This window comes from Aotus nancymaae, unplaced genomic scaffold (assembly GCF_030222135.1).
Source record: "Aotus nancymaae isolate 86718 unplaced genomic scaffold, 86718_ANA_hifiasm-v0.15.2.pri h1tg000011l, whole genome shotgun sequence".
Taxonomy (NCBI): Eukaryota; Metazoa; Chordata; class Mammalia; order Primates; family Aotidae; genus Aotus; species Aotus nancymaae.
Window position 1 is genome coordinate 60,159,985 of NW_026988422.1, and position 13,787 is coordinate 60,173,771.

Sequence of the window (13,787 nt, forward strand, 5' to 3'; positions counted from 1 at the left end):
TAGTTAATTAACTGGAATGACTGTGTCACCTATTTATTATTATCCCATCAGTGGTAAGAGGTGATTTTCATCCTGTGACCGGAAGCATTGGTCTTGTAAATGGAGATGCCAAGGGATACTGGCCACTTTGGAAAATTCTGCTTTCAATCAGACCGGGCATTTAATGACTGGGATGGTGGCCAAGTTGCTTGATGTCTCTGAGTCTGTTTCCCACTCTGAAAAAATGAAGGTTAGAATAAGACTTGCTTTGTGGTATACTAGAGAGCATTCCATTCACATTTGGAAGTGCCTATGCAATAAACAGCAGCTATTCTCGTTACTATGTTCTTCTTGGCACTGCTGCTGTCGGTGCCTCTTATGTACAGATTCTCAGCACCAAAGTGTGCTTTCCAGTTTAGTGCTAGGGAGACCGTCTCATCCGACGGGTGACAGGTGGGGATGATTTTTATTGGTCAACAGCAGCTGCTATATTTACCAGGGAAGCTCGGGGCTAAATCCTGCGAAGTTTTGACAGTCATCTTCAGCCTAAGGTTTCTGGAATAATTCCTGCTCCCCTTGATCATGCAGCCGACGCTCCTTTCTTTACTTACTCCATCTCGTTCGTGCCGGCAGCAAAACTTGTCTCCCACTGGCTTCTATGATTCCAAAAAGGAATCTGATTCTTCGCTATGCCTGACTGGATACCTGCTCGGTCATGTTTCAAAAATGGATGCAGACATCTAAGTGAATAAGTGATTTAAAGTATGTTTTTGTCAATGAGTGATTTAAAAATAATACATTATTAAATATGCAGAAAACATATGAAGGCTTTGGGTTCCACTGACCTCATTCATGAAGTGGAATCAATGCTAACACTTGGTGAAAAATAGAACCTCCCTTCCCTTCCCTTTTCCTTTCCCCTCCCCTCGCTTCCCCTCCCCTTCTCTTCCCTTTACCTTCCCTTCTTCCCTTCCCTTCTCTTCCTTCCTTCCTCTTCCCCTTCCCCTTTCTCTTCCCTTCCCTTCCCTTTCCTTCTTTCCTTTCTTCCTTTCTCCTTTCCTTTCCTTTCTTTCTTTTTTCTTTTCCTCTTGTTTCCTAACCACTGTAAGCCTGGTATCAACTGAAATTGAGGCTGTTTCCATCACAGGAGCTTGTGAGGCTGGCGAATGTGGCTTGTGTGCCATTCCTTTTGGATGTTCAGTTGACTCTTGGTTCTTTCTCTTGCCTTCACTCTGCCCTACGAGGATTTAGATCCAACAACAATATGGCTTCTGCAGAGCCAGGACTGAGAGGATCAAGACACCCCAGCCATGACATTTAAGGAGCTTGTGCAAGTGCAAGGCCAGCCTCTGAGAGTGCCTCCTTAAATTCTGTACCCTAAATATTTCGCTTGCAGTGCCCTAGTTCCCACCCTGGGCTTCGGGGTGACTTTTTATGTATCTATACCCCCCACACTATTTAAATGGTGTCTTAGTCTGTTTGTGCTGTCATAACAAAGTACCTGAGACTGGGCAATTTATAAAGAACAGAAATTTATTTCTTACAGTTCTGGAGCATGGGAAGTCCAAGATCACGGCACCAGCAGGTTGTCTGCTGAGAGTCTGGTCTCTGTTTCTAAGATGGTGCCTTGAATGCTGCATCCTCCAGAGGGGAGGAACACTGTGTCCTCACACTGTAAAAGATGGAAGGGCAAGAAGAGGCTGACTCCCTCTGTCAAGGCTTCTTATAAGGTCACCTGATGTCATCCATGAGGGCAGAGCCCTCATGACTCAATCACTTCCCAAAGGCCACACTTTCCAATACAGTTGCACTGGGGATAAGTTTCAACGTGAATTTTAGAGGCAGCAAAAACATTCAAACCATAGCAAATGGTAATCATGAAACTGGCTTGGAATCCACTTTGGGGTTCTCAAACCTGCAGAAATCTAGAGTGTTCAAATCCAATCAAAACAAGAAGCTGGGCTGGGCACGGTGGCTCATGCCTATAATCCCAGCACTTTGGGAGGCCGAGGCAGGTGGATCACCTGAGGTCAGGAGTTCAAGACCAGCCTGGACAACATGGTGCAAACCCATCTCTACTAAAAATACAAAAAATAAAAATAAAAAAATAGCCAGACATGGTAGCACACACCTGTAGTCTCAGCTATTCAGAGACTGAGAAATGAAAATTGCTTGAACCCAGGAGGGGAAGGCTGCAGTGAGCTGAGATCATGCCACTGCACTCCAGCCTGGGCTAACAGAGCGAGACTCTGTCTAAAACAAACAAACAAACAAACAAAAAACCCATGGGCTGTGCTGATGCAAGGCCAGTATGCAAATAACCATGGGTGGAGCTGGATCTCTGTCCCTGCAGATGCTGAAGGAAACAAGCCACACCTCCGCCTCCCATCTCAATAGAGCTGGTCACCTGTCAAAATCCATCCCCTTGACCAGCGTGTCAAGTTTTGACCTGCTCTGACCTCCATGAGGTGGGAAGAACAGTTAATGTTCTCCCAGTTTAAGCAACACAAAATGGAAAAATAAGTGATTTTCCTAAGGTCACAAAGTAAATTAGGCTTGAAGCACAGGCTAGACCAGTATTTCTCAAAGCATGGTCAGAGTCACCTGGGGGTACGTGTCCAATTCCAGATTCCCGGGCTTGGGCCATATCCTAGACCTCCCAAATCGGAGTCCCTGCAGGTAGGGCTGGAATTGGCATCTTATCAGGCTCCTGGAGCTTCCAGGGCACAGTGAAGTCTGCAGAAGTTTGAGCTGTGGACACTTTCTGAATCTTGGTCCCACGTCCCCATCATGCCATATCTCTGGGTGTGCAGGAGGGAGTGATACTTTAGCCAAAGCTTGACACACGTGCGGGAGGAGATCTCAAGATACTTTCAGTGGGTATAAAGTTAAGCTCACTGGGATAGAAACTCAGCATATATTTCCATAGGTATGGGGGAAAATGTCACAGTTTAAACACATGGGTTCATGAATTTTTGCACAGAACAAAGTAAAGTTTTTGAGAGCTGAACAAACTTAAAGTCGGTTTTAAGAAAATACGGTACCAAAATGTGGCAACAATTGTGCAAGTGAAACAATAATGACTGAAGTTTGAGTGATTCTACATCAGTGGCAGAAGCTGGGCTGGAAGGCAGGGCCTCTTCTAAAGGTTTAGAGCCCTGCAGAGACTGTCTACCTGTGTTCCTCTAACATTGTCAGCAGCCAATACTTATCATGATAAATATTTATAATGACCGTTGTCATCATGCCAGGAGCCAGGGGGAGTGACATCTTTCCTCTGGGGAGAATGGGATGCCCTTTCTAACAGGTTAGGAGAACCCCAGACTCAACCTGTGTTCAACCCTCTAGACCAGGAAGCAGGCCAGGGACAAACATCTCTCAGGGCCAAGTTTGATGGGCGTGAGCCGTACACCCTGCTCACATCTTTCCCAGGTGCTCTAGGGGCCACCATGCCCAAGGCAGTTCCTCACTCCTCTTCCCAAAGCGCCACTGCCAATGGCCAGGTTGGCCAGGGGCTGAGGCAAAGCGGGAAGGGGCATCTTGCAAACAAGAGATGACAAAGACAGGAAAAGAGAAGACAGCCAGACAATGGAAGCCTGGGGGAGGGGAGAGACCGAAGGAGAAAGAAGAAAGTAAAGTGGGGAAAAAAAGCATTTGTAAAATTAACAGGCAAGGCCCCATCAGATGGCGTTGGGCAAGGAATGAGTGTTACAGGCAGGAGTAATTGGTAATCGGAGCCGATGTGAAGAAGGGATGATTTATGGGAGCGTGCAGACAGGGGTGGAATAATTTTTGGAGCAGAACGGGGAACTTACTGAACGCCTGAAACTCAGCTACTTATCCACTTGTTCTTGTGATGAATTAGCTCTTGTTTAAAGTAACCGCGGCTCCATTTTTCATTCTGATTACTACACTTGATATCTTTCTCTCCCTCTGTTTCCCTCTGACCACTGCCCCCTTACCAGGTTCTGGGTGCAGAGGCACTGGGTTTGTAGAAACTCGTCACCCCTCCTCCTGACTTCCCCCTCTCCCCGACCCTGCCCCACCCCCATGGCAACATTAACTCTAAATAGCCAAGTCCAAAACCCAGCCACTTGAAATATTGCACAGATTAGGAATGTGCAGAATTATTGAAGACTTAAGATGCAACACTGGCCTGCTTATGCATCCCGAATGATTACAATTCTTTTGCTGATCTGATGTGGGAAGTCTCTTTCCAGGGCCATCTCCCACTGTGAAGTAGAGAAAACACACCCCTTCCTAGCTGGGTGCAGTGCTAGGAAGGCAGAAAGACCTTTGAGGATGCTGGCAAGCCCCGATGAGAGGGAAATTCAAGGTAAACAATGTTCTTTCTATACCATGTACTGTTCCTTATCAATATTTTTTAAATATTAGTTTTAAATTTATAATATAAATGGCTGGGCATGATGGCTCACACCTGTAATCCTAGCACTTTGAGAGACCAAGCTAGGAAGATTGAGTGAAGCCAGGAGTTCAAGACCAGCCTGGGCAACACAGAGAGACCCCATATGTAGAGAGGACATCTCTACAAAAAATATAAATAAATAGATAAATTCATAATATGCAGAAAGGGAGTGATACTAAGCACAGGTGTAGGCATACAAATATTACATTCTCTTATTATTTTTATCTTTTATTATGTATTTTTGTTATTTATATTTTTGTTATTGTTATTTTGTTATGTGTTTTATTAAAAATATAACCTTCAGGCCGGGCGCGGTGGCTCACGCCTGTAATCCCAGCACTTTGGGAGGCCGAGACAGGTGGATCATGAGGTCATGAGATCGAGACCATCCTGGTCAACATGGTGAAACCCCGTCTCTACTGAAAATACAAAAAATTAGCTGGGCACGGTGGCGCGTGCCTGTAATCCCAGCTACTCAGGAGGCTGAGGCAGGAGAATTGCCTGAACCCGGGAGGCAGAGGTTGCGGTGAGCCGAGATTGCGCCATTGAACTCCAGCCTGGGTAACAAGAGCGAAACTCCGTCTAAAAAAAAAAAAAAAAAAATACATATATATATATATATATATACATATATATATATATATATAACCTTCAAACATTCCACCTCCCACGCAGTCCAGTCTCAACACAAATTTCCATTAAGAAAAAGGCTGGTTAAAAAGTGATTAAAACAGGTTGGGCGCAGTGGCTTATGCCTATAATCCCAGCACTTTGGGAGGCTGAGGTGGATGGATCACCTGAGGTCAGGAGTTCAACACCAGCCTGGTCAACATGGCAAAACCCTGTCTCTACTAAAATGCAAAAATTAGCCAGGCGTGGCATCGCATGCCTGAAATCCCAGCTACTGGGCAGGCCGAGGCAGGAGAATCACTTGAACCCGGGAGACAGAGGTTGCAGTGAGCCAAGATTACACCATTGAACTCCAGGCTGGACGACAGAGAGAGACATCGTTTCAAAAAAAAAAGTGATTAAAACAACAGCAGTTACATGTGACTATCACAAAGGAAAAATATTTATTAAATGCTTAGAAAAAACTTCTAAGATACTCTTGACCTCTGTTTCCTTCCCCAGTCATCAACTCTGAACCAAGAAACAGTCCCAGGCCGGGCTGCTGGCTCTCATTCAGGTTGCTGCGGACACCGGGCAGGTTGTGAAGGCCGTGGCCCCAGCTCCTCATGTCTTCTTAGTGCCCCCATCCCTCCAACTTGGTTGCCTCTATTTTTTTCTGCTGTCCGTAATAGGACATTCATCTTCTCACTGCTGGGCCTCACAATGCCCCCTTGATTTCTGTTTGCTTGCTGCTGGCACCTGCCCGGGTCTCTTGCATTCCTTGGGTGGCTCTATCTCAGGCTCTGGGGTCTTTCCTGCCTCAGCAGATGCCTGGTTCTTCCAGCTTCTTTTCAAAGTTTTCTCTTTTTTTTGGAGTCTCACTCTGTCACCCAGGCTGGAGTGCAATGGCACGATCTTGGCTCACTGCAACCTCTGCTTCCTGGGTCAAGTAATTCTCCTGCCTCAGCCTCCCAAGTAGCTGGGACTACAGGTGCCTGGCACCACACCCAGCTAATTTTTTTTTTTTTTTTTTTTTTTGGTATTTTTAGTAGAGATGGGATTTCACTATATTGACCAGGCTGGTCTCAAACTCCTGAACTTGCGATCCACCCACCTCGGCCTCCCAAAGTGCTGGGATTACAGGCATGAGCCACTGCACCCAGCTCTTTAAAACGTTTTCTAAACAATGAGGCATCCTGGTTACTGTCTTCATTGCTTTCCTGGACCCTGACCCACCGTGACCCTCAAGAACCTGCATGTGCCCCGCCTCCAGCTGCTCTGTTGGCTCCTGACCCCTGCTTCTATCTTTAAAACCAGCCCCCCGCAGCTTACTGGGGCTCAAGCTTATGCCTATGTGTTTGGCATCATTCTGCTCACATCCAGATCCCGGCTCTTCTGGCCCTGGATTCCCCTTCTCCCTGCCTTTATGATCTCCCTTGGCCTTGGAGGGACAGGAGAGAGGAAAGAGAGCTGCGTTCTAGTTCAGAGAGAAAAACTTTAGATCTGGAATTAGGACACTTAGAAGAACCCAGTCGCAGCTTTGCCACTGATTCTAGGTGACAGGTTTCCCTCTCTGGACCTCAGTTTTCCTCCTATAGAAAATGAAGAGATGGAGTGGCTGGTCACTAAGATCCCTTTCAGTGACAAGGTGTGGTGGCTCATGCCTATAATCCCAGCACTTTGTGAGGCTGAGGTGGGCGGATCATTTAAGTCAGGAATTCAAGGCCAGCCTATCCAACATGATGAAACTCCATCTCTACTAAAAATACAAAAATTAGCCTGGTGTGGTAGCAGAAGCCTGCAATCCCAGCTACTCAGGAGGCTGAGGCAGGAGAATTGCTTGAATCCAGGAGGCAGAGGTTGCAGTGAGCAGAGATGGTACCACAGCACTCCAGCCTGGGTGACAGAGCGAGACTCCATCTCAAGAACAACAGGCTGGGCGTGGTGGCGCACACCTGTAATCCCAGAACTTTGGAAGGCCGAGGCGGGCAGATTGCCTGAGCTCAGGAGTTCAAGACCAGCCTGGGCAACACGGTAAAACCCTGTCTCCTAAAATACAAAAAAATTAGCCAGGTGTGGCAGCGTGTGCCTGTAGTCTGAGTTACTCAGGAGGCTGAGGCAGGAGAATCACTTGAACCTGGGAGGTGGAGGTTGCAGTGAGCCCAGATCATGCCACTGCCCTCCAGCCCAGGCCACAGAGTGAGACTCCATCTCAACAACAATCCTTTTCAGTGAATGCTTAAGTTAGACCCAGGGTAGAGTTAGACCCAGGGTCAAATCCCATCTCTACCCTCACTGCTGATCTCTCTCAGCCTCTGTAATATCCACTTTCTGGGTTTTTATGAGGATTAAATGCAAGACTGAATACAAACTGCTTATTACAGTACCTGGCACACAGTGAACACTCAGTAAGTGTTAGCTGATATCATCATCATCATCGTCGTCGTCACCGTCATCATCGTTCATGTGTACCACTCTGTCATTGAGCTAATCCTAGGTTTTTCCTGGTTGGCTTTTCATTTTTGTTTATATATTGAACTTTTAAAAATATTTATTTATTGAGACAGAATCTCGTTCTGTCACCCAGGCTGGAGTGCAATGGCACAATCTCGGCTCACTGAAACCTCCGCCTCCCGGTATATACTGAACTTTTAAAAATAGGATCTCCGTCTTTATTCTGCCTCATCACGCTTGCCGAACAAGAACCACTCTCTGCAGTGGACAGCGATGGCTGGAGAAGGGAACAGCCCGCACAGTGTCTGGGAACTACTGTTTTAGACTTGTGCTTCTCCTAACAAGAAAACACTCCATCGAGAAGGAGCTGAGTCAGCCCGATGGCTGAATCCACAACGTAGCCAATCAGGGGCCAGCACTGTCAGAGACGCCCAAGTCCATCCATCATCAGGGTCCAGACGTCCTTGCTGGGCTTTGGGAACAGGGTTGGGTGCAGGGTGGGGCAGGGCTGGTCCTGATTGTCAGAGGGGCAGTCGGGAGACTAGAAAGATAGCAGCCAAGGCTGAAGCTAGAGCTGAGAAGCAGTAGGCCCCACTCAAGTTCCAGAGGGCCCCTGAGGGATGCAGACTGGAGACATGGCCAGCCAGATTTGCGTAGCATGACTAGAGTGACACCTGAGCACAACCCTTCCCAGGCTTCTTCTAGCACCCACCTGCCCTCCACTCTGGGCCACCTCCCAGATAGAGTAGGAAGCTGGGTCCAGAAGGAGTGTACGCCCTGGGGTGACCTTCCCCTCCACCTCCTGCTGGTTGGCAGGTTCTGCAGATGTCTGGTTATTAAGCAAAAATGCCACAAAAGAGGACAGTCGCTCTGGCTCTGCCAGCAGCAATGGGGGACTTCATTGGCTAGCTTACATCCAGTGACAGTGGACACTTCTTTCCTTTTTGCTGGGTTGTTTCTTTACCTGACTGGCGCTTGGAGATGGACAGTTTCCCCAAGCTGAGCCGGCAGCCTTTCTTTCCTAGAAAGCAGGCCCTAATCATACCTCCGGCCTCCATGAGGCTCAGCAAGCATACACCTGTCCACCTGCGGCTCAACACTGCCTAATTCCAACATCCATCCATTCGTTCCAAAAATATTAGCTGGCACCCACTATGTGCCAAGGACTCCATGGGAGTTGGAGATGACTCAGATCCAGGGCTGTAAGTCCCATGAGTGAACCTACCCCCTAGCAGACAAAAATCACCAGAACTGTGCCCCAGTGGGGAGCAGGAACCAGATCTGTTACATTCTTTATTCTCTACTCCGCACTTAGCCCCATGCCTAGAAGATAGAAGGCACTCGGTAATATTTCTGGAAGGAATGATTCTTCCTAAAGGGATTGTGGATGGAGGACCCCTGAGTAGCCCAGAGCAAGCAGCCAATCGTTGCAGCTGCTACGACTCCATGGCATTGCATCCGCACTCATGTGTCAATCCACAGTCTCCCACTCCACCCAGGAGGCCCCACAGGGATGCCCAGCCAATCCCGAGGCAACATTTTATAACAGCTACCCCCGAGAGGCTGGCATTATCATCACACCCCATCACAGGAGAGGAAATGGAGACAGTTTACTAGCCAATGAGCACGCCCAGGTTCCAAAGGCTGGCTCTTTCCCCTACACCATCAGCACAGAGGACGCTGTCATGGAGTTTGGGGTGATGGTGTGTAGGCTGGAGAAGAAGGAAGGGCAGGAGCAGCAGACATTACCAGTGTTGCGCTCTGCAGCAGGAGGCCGCGCTTCTAGTGCAGACTTGGGATCCGGATGCACCTTTGCTGGGTGTGTTGCTGGGAGGGGCTGTGTGGTGGTAAAGCCCTCCAAGCCCCCTACCCTTTTACAGAACAAATATTCAGCAATTTTTTTTTTTTTTGCCAACTCAAATGAGATTTTTTTTTTAAATTTATACATATATATATATATATATATATGGAACGCTTCACGAATTTGCGTGTCATCCTTGCACAGGGGCCATGCTAATCTTCTCTGTATCGTTCCAATTTTAGTATATGTGCTGCTGAAGCGAGCACGAGATTTTTATATATACTTTTTTTTTTTCAGAGATGGAATCTTACTATGTTGCCCAGGCTAGTCTCAAACTCCTAGGTTCAAGCGATCCTGTGCCTCATCAGCCTCATGAGTAGCTGGGATTACAAGATTACAGGTACACGCCACGGGGGCCTGGCTTTCAGCAATTCTGATTGGCTGGATTCAGGGTTACCAGGTGAGACTGGGTCCAGGCCTGGAACCAAGGCTTCTGCACAACAGGCCTGGAAGGGATCTGACTGTTCAATAACCAAACTTCCCTCTTTCCCAGGAGCCCACCCCTTTTACAGTGATCTGCATATCTTTAGCTAATAATTAACTTGTCACAAGCCCCATCAATACCTCATCAAGGGAGTGATAGAGGGAGCAGGAGGGGATGGGGGAAAGGGTCCCAGCCCAGCACCCCAGCCAGCCACAGCCCCACGCTCAGCTGGCCCATAATAAATAGGATGAAAGGCATTCCTGATAAATGCCCGTGTCAGGGAGAGATTTTACCTTCACTCAGAAACAATGTAATATCTCGGCTATTACCCAAAATAATTTATCAATGTGTAATAGCTTTGTGCAGGCCTCAGATAGGAGGGGAGCCACGCTATCAGAGATGGATGTAGCCTACCTTCGGCTTTTAATTTTTAATGTTCGCAGCCAGCTTTGCATTAAAGGCCAGGTGTCATATAAAGACTTAATGTAAGAGGGGAGTTCATGAATTCTAATCAAGGGAGGAGTGCTCCCTGGCTGGCTGCTGTCACCTCCCGCTGGTCTTATTGAGCTTTTGTTTTCTCCCCTCCTGGTTCTTCTTGCTCTTCCTCCTTCTCTCTACCTCCTCTACCTCACCCCTCCCCTCGCTGACCAGCCCTTCCTGCCCCATCCCACCCTGGGTTTTCCTATTCCCAAGACACATTTATTTTTTCCCACTGTAAGAGGAAGGGTCTCTGGCTGGGCCAGGGCAGCGAATGCAAAGATTCCAGAACAGCTGCGTGAGATGCCCAATTTCAAGATGGCAAGACGTTTTTTTCTTCATTCATTCCATTTTTATTCATTCCTTTTTTTATTCATTCAACCAGAAAATATTTTTGAATATTCACAAGGAGCCCAACTCTATGCTAAACAATGGAAGAGGTGGGCAAGATGGTTTCTGTCTCTAGAGGAGTTACTATTCTTGCTGAGAAAATGCTCATTCAGGACAGGCACAGTGACTCATGCCTGTAATCCCGGCACTTTGGGAGGCTGAAGGGGGTGGATCACTTGAGGTCGGGAGTTTGAGACCAGCCTGGTCAACATGGTGAAACCCGGTCTCTACTAAAAATACAAAAATTAGCCAGGCATTGCGGCATGCACCTATAGTCCTAACTACTTGCGAGGCTTCAGCAGAAGAATCGCTTGAATTCGGAGGCGGAGATTGTAGTAAGCCGAGATCGTGCCACTGCACGCCAGCCCAGGCAACAAAGCGAGTCTCTGTCTCAAAAAAGCAAAAAACAAACAAAAAAAGTCTCTTCATGCAAAACATGCACGTGTAAATATGACTGGAGATAGTTACATGAGATTTAAAAGATACCCTCAAATGTCATCTTCTGAGTGAGGCTTTCCCTAATTTGTGCAGCTAAGCATGTGCGCGTGCGCACACACATACACGCATGCACACGCACACACCTAGCCAGCATCCCCATGTCCCACCTGGGCTTTCTTTTACTCCAGTGTCCTTATCACCTTCTACTACACTGTAGAGCCGCCTGTACTAAAACACAAACAGGCACATTACAATTTTAAAGAGTTTCTTGGAGCAAACAGCCATTTATGAGTTGGGCAGTGTTAAGACCCCAAGTGGTTCAGGGCTCCACTGAGGGGGTGCAAAGTGAAAACTTTTATAAGGTATTTGCAGAAGCAAGACAAAAAAGATTTGATTGATTAAAGTGGAAAAATCTCAGAGATCAGTTGGTTTCTGATTGGTAAAGTCTCTAGTTAGAGATTTGTTGGCAGTGTCTGATTGGTTAAATTTAAGTTGTGTTTTCTTTTTATTAATGTTTAAATTTTTTAATTTTTATTTTTTGTAGAGACTGGGTCTCACTATGTTTTCTAGACTGGTCTTGAACTGGCCTCAGAAGATACTCCTGCCTCAACCTCCAAAAGTGCTGAGATTACTGGCACGAGCCACTGCACCTAGTCATTAAATTGTGTTTTCTTGGACTATGACCCTTAACTTCGAGTCAAGTTTCGGTTGCTTACTTAGGAACCCAAGGCACTTTGGAGCTATCTCAGCCTAATGGCCTCCCAATTAATTCTTTTTTTTTCTTTTTTTTTTTTGAGACAGAGTCTTGCTCTGTCACCCAGGCTGGAGTGCAGTGGCGTGATCTCAGCTCACTGCAACATCTGCCTCCTGGGTTCAAGCAATTCTCCTGCCTTAGCTGCCCAAGTAGGTGGGATTACAGGCAACCACCACCATACCTGGCTAATTTTCATATTTTTTAGTAGAGACAGGGTTTCACCATGTTGGCCAGGATGGTCTCAATCTCTTGACCTCATGATCAGCCTGCCTCAGCCTCCTAAAGTGCTGGGATTACAGGAGTAAATCCACTGCCCCAGCCTGGACAGGCTAGTTTTCATGTGAGTGGTGCATTCCTGCAAACCACTTCTAATTTCAAACTCACAGAATTCAAGACAAATTTTCCCCCAGGAATAGATATAAAGTAGGATCTGCCTCGTTTCAAAATTTTGCACAAGTGGGACTTCAGATTATTTGCATTGTCCAGTTTCAGATTTGCTTGAAAATGCCAACTGTGTGAGAGGGGCCAAGTTCTCTCCCTGCTTTTGTGGCCCTGCAGCCTCTTTCCACTGTTTCTGCCCTTGAGAATACAGGATTCCTCCCCAGAGCTCCTTTTTCTTCTTTTAAGACCTGCTGGAAAAGTCAGCCTCCTCCATGAAGCCCTCAGGAACAGTGGGCCCCTCCCTCCTCTGTGCTCTCAAAAAATTTTGTTCCTGCCTTTGTCACAGGCAGCTGAATTGTAAACGAGCTGCTAATGGGTCCAGATCTCCATTAGATCTTGAGTCCTTGACAGCAGACACTATGTCTAAGTCATTTCTTTAATCCTATCACCTTGTATATAAATGAAGGAATGAAGGAGTGAAGGGGGTGCCTAGGTAACTCCCACAGATGTCTTCCAAAGCTGATGTAAGCTTCTAAGCTGGATTCATCAGAATCACCTTTGGAGCTTAAAACAAACCAACAAACCAATATAAAACAATACAGGTTCTTTTACTTCACTCCAAACCTTGCTTAGAAATACCCCTACCCCAAGAGATTTTGAAGAAGAGGCAAGTGGGAACTGTGGCTCTAACCAGGGTCTGCCTTAGATTCGCCTGGGGCACTTGGTAAAGGCACAGAACCCTGGGATTTCATCCTGAAGTTTTATTTTTTATTTTTATTTATTTATTTATTGGAGAGACAGAGTCTTGCTCTGTTGCTCAGGCTGGAGTGCAGTGGCTCAATTTTGGCTCACCACAACTTCCACCTCCCAGGTTCAAGCTATTCTTGTGCCTTAGCCTCCCTAGTAGCTGGGATTACAGGCATGTGCCACTAGCCAGGCTAATTTTTGTATTTTTAGTAGAGATTGGGTTTTGTCATGTTGCCCAGGCTGGTCTCGAACTCCTGAGCTTAGGCAATCCACCTGCCTGGCCTCCCAAAGTGCTAGAATTACAGGTAGCCTCCCAAAGGGCTAGGATTACAGGTGTGAGCCACCGTGACCAGCCTCCATCCTGAATTTTTAGAGCCAGATGCTCCAGGGAGAGTTTTTGTTTAACAAAGGCCCAAGGTGATTGCAGGAGTCAGAGCAGTTTGGGAAATGCCCCAGGCTCATATACCTCAAGGGCTCCCAATCCTCAGTGAGGACACATTCTCCATCCCCTTTCAGACAATGAGTACTTCCAGAAATCCCCAAAAATTTCCAGGGCAGGAAGGAATTTTAGTGATAATTCTATTGCAGGGTTTATCAACCTCAGTACTGTTGCCATTCTAGGTCAGATAATTCTTTATTCTGGGAAGTCCTGTGTATGGTAGGATGTTCAGCAGTGTTAGGAACAAATGCTTGTTCCTTGGTGCCAAAAAGAAGGACTAGCACTCAGACAAATAATTTTCTCAGCAAGGCAATTTTCTTCCATAAAAGGTTGCATCTTCCAGATAGAGTAACGACAAGAGCACACCTGAACAGGGGAGGGGAAGGGTTCTTATCCCTGACGGAGGTA

The 13,787-nt window shown here is 46.9% G+C and overlaps 1 non-coding gene across 1 annotated transcript; it reads right to left on the reverse strand.

Moving 5' to 3' along the window:
- Nucleotides 1-9,428: 9,428 nt before the first annotated feature.
- LOC135274338 (U6 spliceosomal RNA) lies at nt 9,429-9,535 on the reverse strand. The gene has a single exon (XR_010342182.1). It is a non-coding gene; the product is annotated as a U6 spliceosomal RNA (small nuclear RNA).
- Between the last annotated feature and the right edge of the window lie 4,252 nt (nt 9,536-13,787).